The following is a 22,017-nucleotide window of genomic DNA, read 5'->3' as shown; positions in this document are numbered from 1 at the left end:
TCTACCTTTGATGCCTTTTGGGAAGGGGTCAAGTTACATCCCAGTGATATTTCCCCTAAGGGTTTCAATGGGCAGAAAATTGAAATCCTTGGCTTCTTTGAGTCCGAGATTACCTTTGAGAAGAGGTCTATCTTTGGGAAAGTTTATGTTTCTATTGATGGTCCTCCCATCTTAGGGTGGGTACACCAATATGATCTTTATATTGTGATCAATCCCAGAGCAAAGAACCAAATAATGGTGGTGGATGATGACTCTGTTGAGTTTATACTCTCTGAATTTGGGTCTGTTTTCAGGGAGGAGTTGGGTGAACTTCGAGGGTATGCCCATCTTATAAAACTAAAGAAAGATAGTTTGCCTGTGCAACATCGTGTAAGGAGAATTCCTATCTCCATCCGCGATGAAGTGAAACTCCTAATTGAGGAGATGCTTCAATCCGGGGTTATTGAACCCACAGAAGCATCAGCATGGATTTCGCCCGTCGTTATTTCCAAAAAATCAGACGGAAAATTGAGATTTTGTGTGGACCTCAGGTCCTTAAACAAGAGTGTCGTTGCAGACACCTTTCCTTTACCAAACATTACAGAGATGGTTTCCACTCTTCAGGGGGCGAGGTACTTCTCCAAACTCGACCTGAAGAGTGCCTATCATCAGGTCAAGCTCCATGAATCCTCGAAGCATCTGACCGCCTTCATCACCCCGGAGGGGATCTTCCAATTTACTCGCCTTCCCTTCGGGTTGATTTCGGCGGCGAGTGTCTTCCAAAGGTTAGTCAGCGAAATTTTCAAGGGGCTCAAAAATGTTGTATTTTTTCAAGATGATATCTTGGTCTTTGGCAAATCTGTGGCAGACCATAACCACGTTCTCAGAAATGTCCTACACAGGATTTGGGACACTGGTCTTACGTTACGTAGGGAGAAGTGTTCTTTTCTTGTAGAAAACATTGAGTACCTGGGACATGAAATCTCTGTCAATGGAGTCAGACCAAAGAAGAATCTTCTTGATGCAATACGCCTAGCTCCTTGCCCGTCTGACAAGGACCAGTTGCGGTCATTCATGGGCTTGATCGAATACTACTCCAAGTTCGTAGAGAAATTCTCAGAGAAGACATTGCCTTTGAGAGCTCTGTTGAAGAAAGGTTGTAAATTTTCCTGGGGTCCTGAATTGGAAGCGTGTTTTAAGGGCATCAAGGAAGCCATCTGCAATGCCAAGGTGCTGGCACCATTTGATACTGCGAAATCCTCTACTCTCCTGGTTGATGCCAGTGCCCATGGTCTTGGTGCGGTCCTACTTCAATCACACAAAGACGGCGACAGGCCGGTTGCTTTTGCCTCGCGTACTCTTTCCAAGAGTGAACAGAACTATTCTGTTATCGAGAAAGAGGCTTTGGCTGCTGCGTGGGGTGCTCATCACTTTCGACCTTACCTATGGGGCATTCGATTCAACCTTAAGACTGACCACAAACCCCTTATACGCATTCTTTCTCCCGGGGGTGGAGCATTTGGTTCCCCAAGATTGGCAAGGTTGGCCTCCAAACTCCAAGAATACCACTTTGATATTTCCCACATCTCTGGGTGGAGAAATTTCCAGGCTGACTGCCTGTCTAGGTTGGCCGTTCCACCAGGTACTGATGTTGGTTTCAGTCTAGACGGTCTTGATGAGAATGTTGCCTGGATTGATGATGTTCTTCTGCTAACTGAGGGTTCCTTTTCTCGCTCTGAGTGGGTTGAAGCTATGTCCAGGGACAATGTTTTACAGGAAGTCATCCAGTTGATAAGGTTGGGTTCTCGCAGGGAGAGCTGTCTCCATGTTTCTGTTCGCCCCTTCCTTAAGGTCATTGATGATCTGTCTGTTTACAATGATAATGTTGTCATGCGTGGCGACAAATTTGTGCCTCCTGTTGACTTGAGACCCAAACTCATTTCTTTAGCCCACGAGGGTCATCTTGGCCAAACCCTGACGCAACAACGTCTCAAGTTGAATTTTTGGTGGCCCGGTATGGACTCCATGGTTTCTTCTTGGGTTGAGGACTGCCATACTTGCAAAGAGGGGGAGAAGAGACTTAAAGTTTTTGCGGGGTCTGAGATGGGTGTGCTGCAGTTCCCTGAAATTCCGTGGCACACCATTTGTCTGGATTTCATAGGTCCTATGGCTGAGCTACCCCTTTCCCAGAGGTTTGCTGTTGTAATCGTGGATTGCCACTCGAAATGGCTGTCCGTGGAGTTTCTTAAGGACATCACCACAGCCTCTACCATTAAACACCTCAGTTCCTTGTTCTTTAGGGAAGGCTTTCCTAGCGTTCTTATAACTGACAATGGTACGCAGTTAGTCTCACATGAGATGAAAGCCTTTTTGTCTGAATGTGGCATTTCTCACCATAGGACTTCTCTTTACAACCCCCAGGGCAATGGCCTTTGCGAACGCCTCAACAGGTTAGTGAAAGGTACCGTTCAAATGGCACTCTCCAGTAGTTCGTCTGTCTCTTCCCTTGTTAGTGAAATGGTCTATGCGTATTGCACCACTCTTCACGGCTCCCATCTCAAATCCCCTTTTGAGATGATGAGGGGTAGGGTTCCCAGCACCAAACTCATCCCATTTTGGCTCAAGGACTTGGTCTCTCAGTCTCTCTTAGATGGTGCGTCCAAAGTGGCTCCTAAGTCTCCTTGTAAGAGTACTGTGACTTTACCAGTTAAGAGTGTCTCCAATAAGAGTTCTGTGAATATGTCCTCTAAGGACCTCTCATGCAAACCTGTTGTTGGTGGTAAACTTTCAGCTAAAATTGTTCACTGTAAACTTACGAAAGGCGACTTGGTCAAGGTGAAGTCTGGTCGTGTTTCAGGAGGCTTGTCAAAATTCCGTGGTCCTTTTCTTGTGAAAACGGTCTACCCTCACTATGTTGTTCTCTCGAATGGGGAAAAATGGAATCTAAGGAGGGTTGCCCTCTATCAGAAAGCTGGTGTCAAAGCTAGTGTTTGTCCTGGTCCTACTTCCCCCGTGCCTGCCCGGGATCTCTCCACTTCAGGGTTCATATTTATTCCCTCTCAGGTTCCGGATCCGGCTCTTGCTGTGCCTGTTCCCGTTAATCCTTTGGTGAGGGACAATGGTGGAGGGGATGCCCCTGACCCTGTTGATGCTGCTCCCAACCCCAGTGCTGTTTCCAGTCCCTCTTTACCTGTTCCCAGACCTCAGAGGTCCCATAAAACCCCTTCTTATTTGAATGATTTTTGTTGTGATTAAGTCTTAGAGGGGTGACGTGTGTCCCTTTCTATGACTAATTTTATTGCATTGACTGTTTTGTGCTTCACAACTTTTGTTTTATGCTTCTCAACTGTTGCTTACAACTTTTCCATCGTTTTGCAAATGCTCTTACAACTTTTCCATCGTTTTACAAATGCTCTTATTTCGAGTTAAGTTTCCTTTCCACGACATTTCCTTTTTTTGTTAAGTTTCTTTTTTTTTCTTGTGTTTTATTCTACGAGAGGAGATGTGTTGTATATTTATCTTTCCTCTATTTCCATGCTCTACCATAGTTCTTACCTGTGTCATTCATTCCAGAATGTAGATGGCTCTGCCTCCTCCTAGTGTTCTAGTTGGTGACAGTTTGTGCCTGGCCAGCTTGCGTTGAGGTTGCTCCATGCTTTTCTCCTACAATAAACCTCCTGTAGTACACCTGTGGTCTCCAGCTATTTACTACACATCTCATTAGCGATGCGAAGTTAGGAGTTCTGGAAACGGGAGCAAAATTAGCAAAACACGCAATCGCGTGTCTTTGCTGATAAGGCAATAAAATTATGGCCGCTTTTCAGCCGAAAACGCCAGCAAAAGCGGCGATAATTTTATATCACCGCCTTGTTAATATGCCCCTATGTTTTATCCTCAGATATCACTCTCAGGTGGGCTGGCGAAAAGCATGGAGTATTTCATATTTTCTATCCGTAAGGCGTTTTTGACCTCCAGAAAGGAGCGTCACATCTTTTGGACTTTAAGAATGAAGTCAGGAAAAAACGTGACAGTGGCGTTGTCATATTTCAGTAAGGGGACATTCCACGCCATCTGGAAGATCACATCTCGATCCTGAAAGTTGAAAATTTGTACTATGAGGGGGCACCAGCACCCAGTGTGCCCTATCAACTGAGAAGGATTCCGAGAGCTCAATCGGCTGCAGGTTTTTCAGTATTAAGTCCTCCACAAACAAATCAGTCGCTGGGCCCTCCACTTTTTCAGGTACTCCAGGTATGCGGCTATTATTCCATCTTGAGCATTATTCTGCATCTTCTAGGCGAGCCTCCAAGTATGCTGCGATGGTCTTTAGGTCAGACACTTCAGATTTGCTGTGGTTATTTCCATATCTTTAACCTTGGCCCCAATATTGCACAGATCAGCTCTGACAAGTGTGAGTTCTCTGTTCATTGTGTCTATCTTGTGTTCCAGAGATGATCGTGCTCCTTGAATAGCAGCCATCACATCTCGAAGTGTGAGTGTACCCTCTGTGATAGGGTCAACTACCGTAGGTGGGAGTGGGGCTGTTATCTCGCCTTGGGCTGAAGTTTCCTTCGAGACCGTGTATTTATCCAACTTGGTTTGGTGGCTAGCCTTGGGTCCTTTGCCGGCCATCCTTAGAGATTCTATGACCACAATGTAGGTTTAGCCTCTCACTTCTGCATCTGCTTGAGGGAAGATGAATGCTGATATGGGGACTGCTGCAGCAACCACCGCCTGCCGTGAGCCTTGTGTAGCCCCCGCGGCCTGTTGGTGCTGCGATGGGTTCCCTCTGTCCTTTGTTGGTTTCTGTGTGAGGTTTAATCTTGGGTTTGCCGGTAATAATAGTGGTCTCCCCACTGTTCTTCAGCTATTGAGGCCCCTCTGATGGGTGCTGAGCCCTGGGAGCTGCTTTCTGGTAGGAGAGCAGTGTGTAGCCAATAAAATGTCTATTTAATTGAGTGTCATAGCCACTCCCTGAGGCGGCTCTGAACCCAGCAGAGGACACAAAAGCTTTGCCAAAGGGGGGGTACTCTCCTGCCCAAGATAGATTGTCTCATGGAGATTTGGGTTGGCCAGTAGGCAGGGACGAGCGTATCTGTCTCTCTGCCTTTGCGTCCCTCGGGCTACTTCCCTGCGGTAAGGACCACCCATGACAGGCAATGAGGGGCGAGGGGGGGTTGCCTTCATCACAACCGCCGTGTCTCCTCCCTGCCACCAACTCCTCACCTTTGAGCCATCACAATGGGTGCAAGGGTAGGCCGCCATTTCAGCTCTGGATGCAGCCCCCGCTCCTCTGGCATGAGAGTATCAGGGCAGGCTGCCAACCGAGGGAAGTCTCCTCTTTGTCTCTCCTCCACTCCTGTCACCACTGCCTCCCAGTGCCAGGAATCACGGGAGGTTTCTATCTGTCCTTTCCAAACTATAAGGGCAATTTATCCCTTAAGTTGGAGTGCTAGCTGGCATCGCAGAAACTCCAACATGGCTGCCAATATGTGGACACTGCAACAGCCTTCTGCTATTTAGCAGTCTAGTCCTTCAAGCAATTACAGTCTAGTGAGGTTTGCCCCAACATTCTAATGCGCACTTCACCTGAGATTCTACTTGAGGAACATCAGAAATCCCAGCGTTGTGAAAGCTAGTCAGGGTAGACTCGTTTATCTGGGGTTAGCTTCGTCGGTAATATAATAAGGTCAGTGCTAAATTTATTGTATTAACCAGGGTCTAAAATTCTGTAATCATTTCCCTATTTGAGTTAACCGTGGCTTCCTAAATAGGAAATAAAGGTAGTTTTTCTGACATAGGAAGGTCTTTGAAATATAAAAGCGTGTTACTCCAGAGAATTCGTTTCTGAATAAAATAATTTCCAGAGTTAAATAAACCCAGGCGTGACCTTTCAACACACCGCGTTTGGAAGAGCATTCAGGCCTCTCGAGAATCAAATTCAGTGAAGGTCTAATGCGAGCACATTTCTTCTGCATGCTGCATTAGGCTTTCTTGTGAAATAAAGAATATTCTGGACAGCACTTAAATCTTTGTGCCTCGAGTTTCAGGAAGTTGTTAATAATAATACAGACACACACAGTTCATTTATCTATGAACAGCGTTCGTCTTCGTGCTAATTAACCTGTCGAACTTGAGAAGGATTTCCTGTCTCAGAGTTTCCTTCTTGGTGTTAAAAAGAAAAGGCATAACTTCTTTTTAGCCAAGGAGTTAAGACTGCCATCTACCTCCCATAAAAAACAAAATATTTGACGTGGGCTGGAGGAGTTGGTTTTGGAGAGAGGCTAAAGATATTTACAAGGTTCAGACCCCCATTTGAAAATCCTCAAGTCTACTTGTTTAAGTGAGTATAAGGAGTAAAAGATCCTAAGGAAAATTATCATAGAAATTTGGGAAAGACACACACTTACCTAGTTTTCCCCTCATCATAGACAGAACAGAGAAGGAAGCTGAAAGGCCTGAAAAGAAAAGAACAAGAGACTTAGAGAAGACTTCTTTTGATGAAAAGACACATCCATTAAGAGCAGTAAGAAGAGAGGCAAGCCCAAAACAACCTCCTGGTAAGATAAGTTATTCATAACACATTAAAGGAAAGTAAGTTTTTTAAACAAGCAGAAAATGTTATGTAAGCATTTGTTTTTAGCCTGAATAAGCTGAAAGAGAAGAAGAACAGAAGAAGCAGTGCAGGCAGAGTTTTGGAGCGGTCTCTTCTCTGTCCCAAATCCCCTTTCCCCCCTGAGTACTTACCTGCAATGGAGTAACTACTTACCTTGCTGGGAGGTTCTTAGAGGGGCGTTGGGACTTAGCAACATTCTGCTCCTGTGTGGTTTCTGGCTGAATGTGAGCAGCCCTCTGACACTCAGTTTTGTGGATCTGAGCGGGACGTCCCCCAGGCCTAGAGTGTGGCGCAGGAAGTGACAGGCCTCCAGCAGTCACAGGCTCTTGTCCCCAGCCTCGGCCCCGGTAGGCATTTCTCTGTCTCTCCAGTATCAGAGCACAATGTCTGCAGGGTAAGTGCTGCGCCGGTATTTTTAGGAGCTGGGTTCGGATAAATGTAGCGGATGGATCACGATTATTTGGAAGGGGCACGGAGCTGCTTCACAAAGCAGCCATCTTGCTTGGTAGCCGGCCATGCCCCCCAGCTCTACCCATATCAACTGCATCATTAGCTCTACCCATGGATTCCTCCGGGAGGACTGTCAAGTAACCAGCACTGGACTGAGTGAAAGGAGTCAAAGTGAGTCTGGAATAAAATCCATAAATTGATTTACAACAACACTACTTGTCAATATATTTGCTAAAAAATCCTAGGGGCCTCATTTACAAGAAAATGTCGCAGCGCTGCCCCACAAGGTCTTTGGCTGCGCCACGCTGCGGCACTTTGAAAGCACAGGGATGCATCATATTTACAAGGAGATAACAGATCCTTTTGCTCTCCCTTGCGCTGGCCAACAATTTGTTGCAATTCGCTGATGCAGGCACCTTTGCACCATCGTGCAAGGATGCCTGCATCACGGGGATGATTGCTTATGTGCAGATAGGTGGCCCCTCCTGCACATAAACAATCTAGAATGGCGTTTTTCAACTTCTATGTGTGCTGCATTACCACACATTGTGCCTCATTTACAAAAAAGTACCACAGCATGGTACTGCAAGCTCTTTGGCTGCGCCATGCTGCAACACTTTGAAAGCACAGGATTACATCATATCTACAAGGATATGATGGATCCCTTTGCTCTCCCCTGCACTGGCATACAATTTGCTGCCATGCACCGACGTATGCACCCTTGCACCATGGTGCAAGGATCCCTGCATCACGAGAATGATTGTTTATGTGCAGGAAGGTGTTCCTTTCCTGCATATAAACAATCCAAAATGGCATTTTTCAACTTCTATATGTGCTGCCTTAGCACACATAGAACTTCCAAAACGTAACTTTGTTAATGATTGTTTATGTTCAGGAAGAGACATCTACCTGCATATACACAATCACCAGAGGAAAAGAACTAGAAGAAATTAATGCATTTCTCATTGTTGCGTCTCCGTATACCACCCCTGGGAAGGCGTAGCATTCAATAGCATTTCCAGGTTTACGATTTTGAGAAAATCTGGAAATGTGTCAGGTTCCATGGGTGTTGTGTGGGAACACCCATAGCAACACCCGTGGAACACACTTTTCACGCAAAGTGCTGCAAATGGCTTTTCCCGTCCTTGCAAATATGGGTCAACAAAATGAGCTGCTGATGCATCACAAAAAGTGACGCTCTGGCGGCACAAGGGGCTTCTAAATAAACCCCTAGGAGTCTAAATCCAATATTTTATTTGCAAAGCCAACAGGTGCCGGGTAATCCCAGATGTTGCTACTATCCAAATGGCTGAGGGCCACCACCAGTGACATGTAGCTTATCCTAAAAATCAAAACACACAAGATGAAGGACGGAATGTTGCACAATGGCAAAACATTCACCCCCAGTCACAGATCTGGGTTTAATCCATCGTTATTGAACTCGGGTGGCTTGGTGAGCAAAATAACGATGGATTAAACTCAGATCTGTGACTGGGGGTGAATATTTTGCCATTGTGCAACATTTCATCCATCATCTTGTGTGTTTTGCTGTTCACCCTATGTGGGAAGGGTATGCGCCACTGGAGTAAAGCTATCCTGGCTGAAGACGGCTGATAGCCAGGAACCGGTCGTAGGATGCATGATTCCGGTCCAGGGAAGACATGGCTTGGCAGTTCGGTCTGGACTGTTCCCATGAGGCACAGGGTCAAGACTGATTTGCATATGGCCATGTCTGAACAGGGGTGGCTTGGTGAGCAAAATAATGATGGATTAAACCCAGATCTGTGACCATAGTTCCAGAAATCTGTTATATAATTTAAATAAAATGAAGCACAGTAAAATATTGCTCTTTGAGTGTAGTGTAACTCTTTATTGTAAAGCTAGAATGCCCATCTTCGCCATTTCTTAAACTACAAAATTATTTGTTAATACTTTTCTTATTAAGAGGTCCAACTTCAGTGCATTACAGGTATGATAGGAAAATAGTCAAGTTGCTCAATGTTTCTGTTGTGGTTTTGCTTGAGGCCGGTATTTTTCACCACAGACATGTGCCTTCCCCTGCTCTTTGGAAAGCAGAGTGCTCTCTGAATCTGCCCCCAGGGACATCAAAATGTAGGTGAGAGGGCTTTCCATCTCGATGGCTCTCTGTAGGTGTCTCACACAACTACTGAATGAAAAAACCCAAGATGTAACCAGATGCTCACAAAGATTCTGCCCTGCAGCTTCACTAATGTGCAACACATTGTGTAACACTGTCTCTCTAGTCCACACCTGCAGTGCAAGTTATGTACCCGCGGTAATGCCTTTTCTGGTAGAAACTATCTAACCACAGATTGCTTATCTTAGAATATTCCTAGGCATCAGACTAGATCCAGAGAATTTTGACCAGTACCTCTGGCGCCAGATATCAATTACTTTCTTTCCACCCTAACAATGATGATCTGGAGAGCTGCATCAGTAATTTCTTGGCCAACGTTTTCTCGACTTTTGTCAAGCTACGTTTTCTGCCAATTCAGGTGTGCACAAATTTATGTCCCCTCAAAAACTTAAGGGTTTCGAGCTATGCGGGGAATGCCACAGACAGATGATACCACTTGGTCTGCCTGCTGTGCCTAGATCAGGCCGTGACTCCATGGCCTGCTTGGACTGCCTCTGGATGCACCTGAAGGAGATGTGGGAGAGAGCGGTGAAGATCCTCCCAGCGCAATGCCCAAAAATGTGCATTGTTCCCCATGATGGCTGTTCACGGGCCTGCTCCCACAGCCATTTCCTCTGATGGGTCCTTATCAAAGTCTAAGGGGTCCATTATGATGTAGAGCGGATCGCCACCCCCATGCGGGTGGTGGGAACCCGCCCTACATTATACCCCACCCACCACCCATTTCCCCCTGCCATATTAGTATGGCGGGGGGACTCTGGCAGACGGAAAGACCGTCCGCCGGTTTTCCGCCCGTCACACCGGTGACCGGGCGGAAAAGGGGCCTGATATGGTGGCGGTGTCTGATAGACACCGTCATCCATATTAAGAAGGCAGCGGGAAGCAGCCTTTCCGTGGTGGCATTACTGCCACGGAAAGGCATGCGGTTGACTGAATTGGGGGCCCGTTGGGGGCCCCCGGGATGTTGGGGGGGAGAGGGGGGCACATGGGGGGTACCTATTTGCACGACGACGTGCCAGGCACCGCGCGCTGCCTGTCACGTTGCGCATGCAAATGCACACATGCCTTTTTTATATTACGGCGGGTGCTGCTGACAGCACCGCCCGCTGGAATACAAAAAATGCTGGATGCACCTGCCAGTGTGGCAGGTGCATCCCAATTGCAAATGCGGGACCGCGGCATGCATTGTGGGCGGTCCCAATTCCTGGGGCTATGGCGGGCGGACTTTGCTAATCAGCCCTTAAATCTTTATCAGGTAAGTCTAAGAAGTCAAAGTGCCATTCGACTTCTCCGCCCCCTTCCATATCCCCATAAAAGAGCTCAAGAACACCCTTGCAACTCTAGACCCTGCTCCCACACACCTCCTGTGGAGTCAGTGAAAAAACCATCTTCACACTTCCAGAGCACCAGAGCGACTTCCCAGCTTCAGAAGTTTTACATAGTGATGTCCCGCATCTTCGAGCAACTGACTCCCTCTGGATCACCTTCAGGCTCCATGGAATAGGAGGTACTCCAGTCGGGTTACAATTGGTGGGCCCTCCCCTGATGCTAGTCAGATGCTCAGGACTCACTGCCGGATCCAGCCCTACTGTGCCTCCAAGCCCCATTCCTGCCCACAGCCCTTTGCAGACTTTGATCCTTAGCACCGCTACCTGCATCATTGACACTGCATGACAATCCAATCGTTATTTTGACAGCAAGATGGTGCTGCATAGATGCCATCTGACGTTGAGACTGCGCACCACCAGGCCCACAACAAATGTTCTGCTCTGATACAACAACTCTGTCTCTGGGGGCTAAATTTGTAGAAGTAGCAGAGTACAGTGTATTTGACCCATTCGATGATACTGCCTAAAGTTCCCCCAAGGGAACTGGTATGAGGAGCTGGGCAACGCCTGTGGGCTAGACACCTCACCTGACACTGGTTTAGGTAATCCTCTTCATCCAGCCACTGAAGAGAATGCATCATTGCTATGGTGTTCAGACGGGCGACTGACACCCTTGTCCTCCAGCTTTCAGTGGTGTAATAGCCAATGTTTTGTGTTCTTAAGCTGGGACAGGCAAGCTCAGAATCCATGCTTCCATTTAATGAGGCACTTAAAATATCCTCCTGGGAACCTGGTCCAAGGCCTTTGCAGGGGTTCCGGTAAATCGCCAAGTGGTCCGCCACCATTGCCCGGCTCAGGGACCTCATGTTCCTGACACAGCATCCCACTCCTGAGAGTTTGGTGGTGAAAGCTTCCTCAGTGCAGGTCAACACAGAGGAATTCCCCACCAAGTGCTAGTTGGGAACGAAGTTGGCTTGTTAAGCTGGTACAGGAAAACATAATAGATAAGTACGTGGATACGGCAGATGCATATTGCAGACAAAAGTAGGCATATAAGCAGTTCACCCCAGATGCACATTGCATAGTAGATAAGGGAGGGCAAGGTTGGAAAGCCATTTCAAATAGTTTGTATGGCTACAGGACTATTGTCGCATGTAGCTGTTTAGCCTTTAACTTCTTTTTTGAATCAAGGTTTTTTTTCTGATTTCTGGCAGGAGAGTTTAGTTCTCTGGAAAAGGGGCGCAGCATAATGATGTTTGCTTTGGGGGTCGGGGGAAAGACAGGTGCAGGTTCCTGGAATGCACCCTCAGTGGCAGAGGCACAGGACAACCAATCGGTCAGAAGTCTGCCTCTCTATCATTACCGCATTCAAGATTTGCCGGTCCTGACTCACCACATTAAGGGGTCGATTCCGATCCGGTAAAAAGCGCTCCGATTTGCAGTTCGGAGCGTTTTTCCCCGTACGAATCGCACCCGTAGGCGTCCCCGTACGATTCAGCAAGTACGATCACAAATAAATGCGTGGCTCCGTACGACTCGTAAAAAACACCGTACAAATCGAAAATCCATACGAATTGCAGTCGGCTGACGCACCACGCAGCGTCCGTACGTAAATAGACCCCGCCTTCCGACCCAGGAAGTACGATCCGTGTCGAACACACTCCGTACGGCTCTTTTGCTACGAGAGCTCTAAACTACCGTAAACCCACACTCCGGCAAACCCGGCACCCGGTACACGACAAGCAAGACATGAACGCCATCGTCCGTGTCATCCCTATCCTGTACGCCCACCACCTCGTATATAGAAACCGACGACGGCGCAGAAGGTGAGTACAACGAACTCCAACATACCTGTACGTGTTGCCATACGGGCACATCTCCATTGCACGACTGTCATGTCTGGGTACGTTGCACCACACACTCCCGCACAACACCAGTGTCATACGGAGACGCACCGCACCTACGTCATCGACTACGGGGTACGGTACGTCACCGCACCCCACCAGGGTTATACGTGCCGCATGTACGTCATCCAGCTCGGGGTACGGTACGTCACCGCACAACACCAGTGTCATACGGAGACGTACCGCACCTACGTCATCGACTTCGGGGTACGGTACGTCACCGCACCCCACCAATGTTATACGTGCCGCATGTACGTCATCCAGCTCGGGGTACGGTACGTCACCGCACAACACCAGTGTCATACGGAGATGTACCGCACCTACGTCATCGACTTCGGGGTACGGTACGTCACCGCACCCCACCAGTGTTATACGTGCCGCATGTACGTCATCCAGCTCGGGGTATGGTACGTCACCGCACAACACCAGTGTCATACGGAGACGTACCGCACCTACGTCATCGACTTCGGGGTACGGTACGTCACCGCACCCCACCAGTGTTATACGTGCCGCATGTACGTCATCCAGCTCGGGGTACGGTACGTCACCGCACAACACCAGTGTCATACGGAGACGTACCGCACCTACGTCATCGACTTCGGGGTACGGTACGTCACCGCACCCCACCAGTGTTATACGTGCCGCATGTACGTCATCCAGCTCGGGGTACGGTACGTCACCGCACAACACCAGTGTCATACGGAGACGTACCGCACCTACGTCATCGACTATGGGGTACGGTACGTCACCGCACCCCACCAGGGTTATACGTGCCGCATGTACGTCATCCAGCTCGGGGTACGGTACGTCACCGCACAACACCAGTGTCATACGGAGACGTACCGCACCTACGTCATCGACTTCGGGGTACGGTACGTCACCGCACCCCACCAGTGTTATACGTGCCGCATGTACGTCATCCAGCTCGATGTACTCATCCAGCTCACCGCACAACACCAGTGCAATAGACGTGTGGGACATACATCTGCCAAGTTATTGTATGTGTAAGTATGAGAGTGTGTGTCTGAGACGACCCCCCCCCCCCCTGGCCACCTGTGCCCAGCATCAGAGTGCCCAGTATCAGAGTGCCCAGCATCAGAGTGCCCACCACTGCCCAGCATCAGAGTGCCCACCACTGCCCAGCATCAGAGTGCCCAGCATCAGAGTGCCCACCACTGCCCAGCATCAGAGTGCCCACCACTGCCCAGCATCAGAGTGCCCAGCATCAGAGTGCCCACCACTGCCCAGCATCAGAGTGCCCACCACTGCCCAGCATCAGAGTGCCCACCACTGCCCAGCATCAGAGTGCCCAGCATCAGAGTGCCCAGCATCAGAGTGCCCACCACTGCCCAGCATCAGAGTGCCCACCACTGCCCAGCATCAGAGTGCCCAGCATCAGAGTGCCCACCACTGCCCAGCATCAGAGTGCCCACCACTGCCCAGCATCAGAGTGCTCACCACTGCCCAGCATCAGAGTGCCCAGCATCAGAGTGCCCAGCATCAGAGTGCCCACCACTGCCCAGCATCAGAGTGCCCACCACTGCCCCGCATCAGAGTGCCCAGCATCAGAGTGCCCACCACTGCCCAGCATCAGAGTGCCCAGCATCAGAGTGCCCACCACTGCCCAGCATCAGAGTGCCCACCACTGCCCAGCATCAGAGTGCCCAGCATCAGAGTGCCCACCACTGCCCAGCATCAGAGTGCCCACCACTGCCCCGCATCAGAGTGCCCAGCATCAGAGTGCCCACCACTGCCCAGCATCAGAGTGCCCACCACTGCCCAGCATCAGAGTGCCCACCACTGCCCCGCATCAGAGTGCCCAGCATCAGAGTGCCCACCACTGCCCAGCATCAGAGTGCCCAGCATCAGAGTGCCCACCACTGCCCAGCATCAGAGTGCCCACCACTGCCCCGCATCAGAGTGCCCGGCATCAGAGTGCCCACCACTGCCCAGCATCAGAGTGCCCACCACTGCCCCGCATCAGAGTGCCCAGCATCAGAGTGCCCACCACTGCCCAGCATCAGAGTGCCCACCACTGCCCAGCATCAGAGTGCCCACCACTGCCCCGCATCAGAGTGCCCAGCATCAGAGTGCCCACCACTGCCCAGCATCAGAGTGCCCAGCATCAGAGTGCCCACCACTGCCCAGCATCAGAGTGCCCACCACTGCCCAGCATCAGAGTGCCCAGCATCAGAGTGCCCAGCATCAGAGTGCCCACCACTGCCCAGCATCAGAGTGCCCAGCATCAGAGTGGCCACCACTGCCCAGCATCAGAGTGCCCACCACTGCCCAGCATCAGAGTGCCCACCACTGCCCCGCATCAGAGTGCCCAGCATCAGAGTGCCCACCACTGCCCAGCATCAGAGTGCCCACCACTGCCCTGCATCAGAGTGCCCAGCATCAGAGTGCCCACCACTGCCCAGCATCAGAGTGCCCAGCATCAGAGTGCCCACCACTGCCCAGCATCAGAGTGCCCACCACTGCCCAGCATCAGAGTGCCCACCACTGCCCAGCATCAGAGTGCCCAGCATCAGAGTGCCCACCACTGCCCAGCATCAGAGTGCCCACTACTGCCCCGCATCAGAGTGCCCAGCATCAGAGTGCCCACCACTGCCCAGCATCAGAGTGCCCAGCATCAGAGTGCCCACCACTGCCCAGCATCAGAGTGCCCAGCATCAGAGTGCCCACCACTGCCCAGCTCGTACATCATAAACATACCATTGTCAACCTCATTACCCTCAGGAGATAGACACATTTTAGTAGACCTAAATGTGAACATCACACCAGCTCCCAGGCACCCAGCAGTCACAGACATCATCACACAAACTACAAATCTGAAAAGAAAAAATTAGCTTTATTCAGCGGAATCACAAAAGAAAAGCAAATGAGAGTCCTCGCTCATTAAAGGCCAATGGCCAGTCCAATAGAGTCTCAGCAATAGCTTGTGCCTCCATGGGTGTCATCTCACCCAAACATGCCTGCACATGGCGTTTAATCAGCTTTGCTGACTACGGGGGCACCATCTGTGGAATCCTCCGGCACCGCATGGACAGGAGAGGGAAGGACAGGTGGAGTGGGTGCAGGTGTAGTGGATTCATCCACACTGGTTGGGGCATCGCCGAAAGTAGATTCAAAAACCTGGCTGCACACCTCAGCCAGGGCGGAAAAACTACCACCTGAACCCGGGGACACATTGGGGGTGGAGGTACAGGGCTGTGAGTCAGTCCTACTGGGTGTGTGGATGTGTGTGTGAGGTGTCTCCCCTCTCCCTGTGGGTGTGCCTACTTGCCCTTGAGACTGTGTGCGTGGAGCTTTGAGCTTCTTATGCTGTGTGTGTGCGCTGGGTGTGTCTGACCTGTGGCGTGTGCGTGTATGCTGTGTAGGTATGTGAGAGGCAGAGGTGGATGGCTCCGAAGGATGGGGGGGGACAGATGCTGCTGGGTGTACATAGCTGCCGTCAGCGTTGATTCAATGGCAGACACACTCCGACGCAGATCAGACATGGCTGATGACATGCCCTCCATGAACGACACCACCTGTGTAATCAGTTGTGTATGTCCATGGAGGACAGACAGCATGGATGCCTGACCTACTGCAATCTGCCGGAGTAGGTCCACTGTCTCAGCACTGAGGGCAGCAGGGGACACAGGGGCAGGGGCTGCGGTGCCGGGAACAAAGGAGACACGGGGGCTAGCACGGACCCTAGGCACACCAAGGAGTGGGAGGTTGGAGATGGGACTGGAGGAGGGGAGGGCAGCCAAAGATGTATGAGTGACCATTGCTGCATATTCCCCCCCCTCCTGAGAGTCTGTCTCGGATTCGTCGGCATGGTACGATGTGTCAGTCACATGTCGTGCGGCCTGTAGACTCTCCTCCGACTCTGTGCCACTGCCTCCCTCTGACACCTCCCAGCAGGTGGCACTGTCGGTGTGTCCCTCCGCCTGGTCCGCGCCTCTGTCTCCTCCAGATTCAGATGATGATGCTGTGAGCAAGGAGAAGAATTAAAACATATCAGTCACCTGTACACATCAGACATATCAGCTGCAAATCATATGGCCTCTTTCGTCAACATGGCATGCATCATGAGTCACATGACACATAACTCTTCATAATGACAATTCTACTTGTGGAGAAATGTCAGAGACACACAGCTCAATGTAAGGTAGGAGACAAGGTATAGGCAAGGAAAATACTTGTATGAGAGACACAATCATGATCCACTGCCTGACAACAGGATAGCTGATGATGCATAACAGTTCATTACCCAACCCTGCCACCCAAATCAAGACCTGGTCATGTTTGATTCGCTTTGACTCTGTGCCACATTAGAAAAGTCCTGGGCAAACTGCCATGTGATGCCATCCTGGGACCTGAAACAAGTCTTCCATCACCTCACACTGCCATCACCGCTTTGTACATCCAAAGTCACATTGTGTGGCAAACCATCAATACTATGTACAAAGAACATGCCACAGATGGAGAGAATATGCACACACGCACTGCCCAGTGTGAGTATGCAGAAGTCCAAAATATAGCACATGTACATTGTGCACCTGCAGCTAACACAAGATAATTAGAAAGTGTACCATGGACAAAGGCCACTGAGGCTGACTTGTGCACAAAACACTTGTTGAGACTCAAGAACAGTGCCACAATATGAAGAAGGGCAGACATAGTGCACATGTGGTGCTACATTTAAGGTACGAACAGGTGTCACATACCCCCCTACAACATGAAGATGTGCAAAGGAAGATGCAACTTGAGACACTGCACCATAGGAGTACATGTCAAAAACAAGCATTAGCCAAAGCAAACCTCTACTGTGGAGTAGGGCAAGGCATGTAAAGAAGCAGCTGCTGACAGAGGGACAATCGAATTCCAATGCATGAACTGCCTGTCTGACTACACCACTCAAACTATGGGAGTGTGACCATGCCGTAGAGCTCTTCAGGTACCATTTCTCACACACATGACTACAAACAGACATGTACCTACCCCCTTCGTGCTGCTGTCCCTCCTGCAAGTGCCTATGGAGGTCTGGGAACACCACTTCCAGGACCCGGAGCATGTTGGGGGTGAGTTGCCGGCTGCCGCCATGCCGGCGTGGAGCTTCCAGCTTCAGCTGGACTCGGGCGATGCGGCGGCTCCAGCACCGGATGTCCTGCCACCTCTTCTTTATGTTTCGAAGCCTCCTGCGAGGCCCCCCCTCTCTCCGGACAGCCCTGGCGATGTCCACCCAGATTTCACCCTTCTCATAGGCAGATACCTGTCACAAATGTAAAGTTACAGAACATCAGTATACCTGGTGCATGTTCCCAAGACACCCATATGTCCACAAAATACATGATGACAATAGGGCAACGTATGGCACACACATTAGCATCATTGTCCAGGAGTATGTGGCCTGTGTGCTAACAAAACTGCTTAGCATGACATAGTAAATCTACAGATTACATGAGGGCTGTAAAACACTCTTTGAGCATGACACTCACTGAACAAGATATGCTATATCTGGGTGCAATGCAGCACGTGACATGCTGTCACACACCACACTACAACAAATAACTCTCTTCTAACAACACTGTGCACCCTGGCACTCACTCACAACAACATTGCATCTATCCAGTATTACTACACAGTGGCTATGATGTCACACACACAACAGGTGCACACTCCAAGGTATTGCACACATCACTCACCTGATCCTCTGGTCTCCCATACAGCTTGCTGAAGTTTGGCAGGAGGGCATCCAGAAGGGCCTTGTTCTCACCATCAGTGAATGCAGGTGCCCTCTCCATGTTCAGCTAATCAGGGCCAGAGGATTCAGAGACAGCAGCTGTGGTTAGCACACCAATGTTGTGCAGGCAAGTGCCCTCCCACAGCCACATGCTGCCTTATATCTGTGCTGCAGAGGGTCTGTGAGTCCAAGGAGTAGTGTGTGATAGGCCACCATAATTTGCATCCTATGTTCCATCCAATCACATCACACCTAAGCCCATGACACACATATGCATGGTTTGAAAATAGAGCCAGAGCTGAACAACAACTTTCGCAACATTGTATACTTTTTCCTAACTGAATCTTCCAGGACACCTGTAGGAGTGTAAAAAACTCCGTATCCATGACAACCTGGTTGCATTTGGAACAGTACACTGTTCCCCTAGTTGTTCCCTATGCATTTTTTAAAATCCACACACAAGTACGGTGACATTGCCATTGCCAATGCTACACATTGAATGGTGTAACGATGCGTACACAGGCCCGTACCATTGGGGTACGCTCAGCTCGCGTAGAGCCTAAAGGCGATAGGGAAACGATGCGTACACAGGCCCGTACCATTGGGGTACGCTCAGCTCGCGTAGAGCCTAAAGGCGATAGGGAAACGATGCGTACACACGCCCGTACCATTGGGGTACGCTCAGCTCGCGTAGAGCCTAAAGGCGATAGGGAAACGATGCGTACACAGGCCCGTACCATTGGGGTACGCTCAGCTCGCGTAGAGCCTAAAGGCGATAGGGAAACGATGCGTACACACGCCCGTACCATTGGGGTACACCCAGCTCGCGTAGAGCCTAAAGGCGATAGGGAAACGATGCGTACACAGGCCCGTACCATTGGGGTACGCTCAGCTCGCGTAGAGCCTAAAGGCGATAGGGAAACGATGCATACACAGGCACGTACCATTGGGGTACATTGAGTCAGACATGGTCAAGTGAACGATTGTGTAGGCTGCGTCCCTGTCCACCTTCATGTCACCATTGGCAGAGTCACACTAGGAAATCACACAGCAGGGATGTAGTCTACACTCATGTCAACCATGTGGATGCATACATCAGCATGGCACACATACATCAGTATGTGCCAGGTTTGGCAGACATTGAAGAAGCACAGGGATTGTGACCCTGTGCCTCAGTTGATGTGTAAATAGCTTGCACAACATGTCATCATTCATGATGCACATGTGCATCACATGCATTCAACAATTTCAACACGATTAACGTCTGCAACATGTAGCGTGGCACATGAACACTCGAATGGGCCACAATTCAGTACAGGGAACTGCCACATGATGACAGGAACATGCCCACTGTCACAGAGGTGTCATAGCCGCACAGCATGACCCTGTGTGACCACGTCATGTGTATGCCTTGTGCTACATTGTGCATGCTGTTAGCATATGCCATGAAGAGGTCAGTAAAGTATTACTCACCTCAGAATATCCACACATGTCATCCTGGACATGGCAATTTCCGTAATACCGTACACTTGTGTGTTGGTGTGTAATTCCTCTGGCTCTGCAAGTATCCTTGGCGTTGTGTCTGCCCTGATGACGTTATCTGAGTAGTCATATGTCACCTCTGCGTCCACACGTCAGGTCCTCTGTTTGTTTCTCAACACCAACGCAGGTCCGGTCTAAGTTAAAGCTTACACATTTTGTACCCTAAATCATTGTACTAACACTTCAGAACATTTACCTTTTATTGTCATACTCAAGACCGTGCCAATAGGGATGTCACTTACAAAGCCTGTGAGGAATGAAAAGGCCTCATGTTGGTGAGTGACCCTCACCGTCTGTGTCTCCACGGTTTTCACGTCAGGCACAACAACAAGAGCTGCTCCAATTGCGGGGAGCTGACATATGAATCCAGGTGTGATATGTCCCACAAGCCACTTAGACTCCAGCAGTTGGCACAGCAGCACAATAGCTCATGGTTGGGATGTAGGACCAGTGCATGTGTGTGGGTGTGGAGACATGTGAGCCCCTCATTAGTACATCATTCCCCAGGCGAAACTCGTCAGGTAAACAACAAAAGTCAGAGATGTGTAATTGCATTGACAAATAACCATGATGCAAGTGCAATGCTGCATGGGATTAGGGTGACGGCGACCACACGGCTCCATCAGAACAGCAGCCATCGTAGCCAGCACCACGACCTACGGTCCCAGCCCTGCATGTGACACAGGAGGAGTAAGTGCACTTCCTCATGTCCATGATGTCCCTCACCCCGGCCAGTGACTCTGCATCAGCTTCTGGCCCACCGTACCCGTCAGGGGGCAGTTGCGCCTCAGTTGATATGCCCCTGACGCCATCATTGGCTGAGTGACGGACGCAGGCGGTGCATACGTCCCAGAACCGCTGTGACAGACATGATCGGAATGTTCATCCAGGTCCCCGCTGGTGCAACTCACAACCTCACTGCCAGATCTCCCCCAGGTGTCAGCCGTGGCGCCATTCTGGGGTGGTGCTGGCCCCGATAACACACACTGTACGGCTCCGCCATGGTAACTGTGTGGCAGAACACCGCTCTTAATGCTGCATGGGAATGTAAACATCAATGAGCTGGCCACACCTCATTACAATTGGCGCAAATGAGTATTGGGAGGGTCAAGAAGACCCACTGGCACGTGAGTGTCAGTCCCAACACCACAGGACAGGTGGACTGGGGGATGCGAGTGTTGTGGACACCTAGCCAGACACAGGTGATGTCTCAACTCAAAAGATGTATTTGGATGATTTGGCAACGTTCAGTGTAGTGTTTATGTGGGCGGTTGTAACCATGGCCCTTCATCTCCCTGTTGTTGCGGTGAGGACCAACTTGTCACTCAGGTCCTTCAACTACACTAACGCTACGCTGAGCCTCTGCAGGCCTATCTTGATGAGAGTACTGTATGTATATTTGCAAGCATGTACAGCCACGCAGCATGTTTGTCTGTACATAGGCACGTTGTCAGACCCCCACTGCCCTACCCGGACTGACCATGTTCCCTGTCCTACCACCCCATCCCAGGAAGCATCTGCATGCAGCCCTCAAAACCACAGAACACATTCACGTTACCTACGCTGTAGAGGGTATCCAAGAGGTACAGGCACTACGCAAAGATGTCATCATCCTCCCTGACTCTGGGAGTGATGTTTAGCTACTTGACATGCATCTTTGCCTGCTACCCACACTCTCTGTGGGATATGTTTGTGTAACAGCTGCCAGTGTATGCGTTGTAGGTACAGCCAAAACGTGGCCACGCCCTTGTCGGATGCCAATCAACAACACTACTTTTGTTCCGGTGTGGCCTGGATAGCCACCACTCACTGGTCAGATCAATGACACCCAGGGAGGCTAATTAGTCCTAAGCTATGTATGTATTGAAATGTGACACTTTGCTACTGCCTACTGTTCCTTACAGATATTGGTTTACAAAAGGTAAGTAACTAGTCCTTGAAAGTACTGTGCATCTGCTGTAGGAGCATCTATGTTGTGTCCTTGCTGTGATGGCAGGGTGACTAATGTACACACACCATGCTACGTGTGTAAATGACCCGTTCACATGTGTGATGGCATTACAGACCGTCAGTGACAAATGTAATTATCATGCTGTATGATGATGGTCATGTAATTGTCACTGAAAGTACACACCGCGACATGACTAAGGCTGAACAGTGCAAATGATTGCACATGTGGTGTGTGTGTGTATTGCAGTCTGCCCTCTGGGTGTGCAGACAACCTCCGACTGACATTGACATGACGTGTCTCACTGACATGATACATTGTCATGGTCACTTAGACCTGTACATCTGAAGGCTTG

At 49.9% G+C, this 22,017-nt stretch overlaps 1 long non-coding RNA gene across 1 annotated transcript in view; it reads left to right on the top strand.

The window, feature by feature from the left end:
• The first annotated feature begins 5,591 nt into the window (after nt 1–5,591).
• LOC144775447 (uncharacterized) overlaps nt 5,592–22,017 on the top strand; it is a 141,826-nt gene continuing 125,400 nt past the window's right edge. The window contains exons 1-2 of the long non-coding RNA XR_013600554.1: nt 5,592–5,668; nt 6,411–6,539. This is a non-coding gene — a long non-coding RNA (uncharacterized LOC144775447). The remainder of the gene's footprint in view (nt 5,669–6,410; nt 6,540–22,017) is intronic.

This window comes from Lissotriton helveticus, chromosome 1_1 (genome assembly GCF_964261635.1).
Source record: "Lissotriton helveticus chromosome 1_1, aLisHel1.1, whole genome shotgun sequence".
Classification (NCBI taxonomy): Eukaryota; Metazoa; Chordata; class Amphibia; order Caudata; family Salamandridae; genus Lissotriton; species Lissotriton helveticus.
Note: the sequence above shows the minus strand (reverse complement) of the source record. Positions and strands in the feature narration are given on the sequence as shown.